Source organism: Arachis duranensis, chromosome 9 (assembly GCF_000817695.3).
Source record: "Arachis duranensis cultivar V14167 chromosome 9, aradu.V14167.gnm2.J7QH, whole genome shotgun sequence".
NCBI classification, from domain to species: domain Eukaryota; kingdom Viridiplantae; phylum Streptophyta; class Magnoliopsida; order Fabales; family Fabaceae; genus Arachis; species Arachis duranensis.
The window spans coordinates 59,416,298-59,418,383 of NC_029780.3; positions in this window are offsets into that span (position 1 = coordinate 59,416,298).

A 2,086-nucleotide genomic window follows, 5' to 3' on the forward strand; every position below is an offset into this window, starting at 1 on the left:
ATCCTCAGCGAACCTCTCAGATCACTTACCCCTCTTCATCTCCTAATGATGAATTACTGCAAGCCATTGATCGGAGGCAACAAGCCATGGAAAACAACTTTACTTTTACTATGAGTGTTTTGACTTCTACTTTACAAACCCTTGTCTCACAGATTGGATCAATGAACAACTCCAACAACCAATCCTCAAGCTCTGGTGGACTCCCCTCTCAACCATTACCCAACCTAAAGGGTGGTATTAATGCTATCACCCTAAGGTCTGGAACCACATTGCAGGAGAGGAATCAAGAGGAGCCAAGCCCACCAAAACACACCTCAGCTGAAGAGGTAGTAGAAATAGAAAATGTTGAAGAGGAAGAGGACATACAGGACATAGCTGAAGAAGAAGAAGCTCAACTACAGGAGAAAACACCAAAAGGCGCAGACACTACAGAGGACGCTGCTCCCATTCCATTTCCACAACTTGCAAGGAAGCCCAGGAAGCAGTTGGAACCTGATCCCAAAATGGTAGAAATCTTCAAAAAGGTTGAGGTAACTATTCCCTTTTTTGATGTTATTCAACAGGTACCTAAATATGCAAAGTTTCTAAAAGATTTATGTATACATTAAGACAAAATTAATGAATTAGAAACTATCCCTTTAGGTAGTTCCATCTGCTTTAATGGGAGGATTACCTAAAAAGTGTAGTGACCTAGGTCCCTGTATAGTTAGTTGTACTATTGGTGGTGCAGTAATTTATGATTGCATGTGTGATTTGGGAGCATGTGTTAGTATAATGCCTTTATCTGTATATGATGTTTTAAGGCTCCCTCCCTTACAAAGGTCGGCAGCTCGTTTTGTGTTGGCAGATAAAAGCATTATTACAGTAGCTGGAGTTGCTGAAGATGTTTTGGTGAACATTAAAGGGCTCACTTTTCCAACTGATTTCTATATCTTGGAGATGCCCAATAATGACTCAGATAAGCCATCATCAATCCTACTTGGAAGACCATTCCTGAAGACATCAAAATTCAAATTAGATGCTTTTTCAGGGACATATTCTTTTGAAATAGATGGCCGAATGGTAATCTTCAATTTGAATAGAGTCACAAACAACCCTTCAAAAGATCATTCTATCTTCTAGTGTGATATCATAGATGAAACTGTAGCTGAAATTTACCAGGAAGAGTTGGAAGAACAGTACACAGGACAAGGTCCAAGTGTGGGGACTCTATTAACTGACAATAAGGGCACTTCAGCATTTTCACAAGCTCCAGACACCCTAGAGTCTGCCCATGACCAGAAGATAGAGTTGAAACCTCTCCCTCTATATCTCAAATATGCTTATCTTAAAGATGAGCAGAAGTTTCCAGTTATCATTGCAAGGGAACTTACTTCTCAACAAGAAGAGCAGTTACTTGATGTGCTGAGGAAGCATAAGAAGGCAATTGGGTGGAGTTTGGCAGACATAGTAGGCATCAACCCTCAAGTATGTGAGCACAGAATATTTTTAGAGGAAGGAGCAAGACCTGTCCGCCAACCCCAAAGAAGACTGAATCCCACTATTTTGGAAGTTGTCAAAAAGGAAGTGATCAGACTATTGGAAGCAGGTATCATTTATCCCATTTCAGACAGTGAATGGGTTAGCCCAGTACAAGTGGTGCCCAAGAAGTCTGGAGTCACTACAGTAAAGAATGACCATGGAGAGCTCATAGCAACCAGAGTACAGAACGCTTGGAGAGTCTGCATTGATTACAGGCGTCTCAACCAAGCCACCCGTAAGGATCACTACCCACTTCCATTCATTGACCAAATGCTGGATCGCCTGTCAGGTAAATCACATTATTGCTTTCTAGATGGTTACACAGGTTACTTCCAGATTCATATAGCTCCTGAGGATCAGGAAAAAACTACTTTTACATGTCCTTTTGGGACTTATGCTTACAAGAGAATGCCATTTGGCTTGTGCAATGCACTAGCTACCTTCCAGAGGTGCATGATGAGTCTTTTATCTGATCTTATTGAGGTCTATATGGAGGTTTTTATGGATGATTTTAGCGTTTATGGTGATTCTTTTAGCCTTTGCTTAGATGGATTATCTAGAGTAT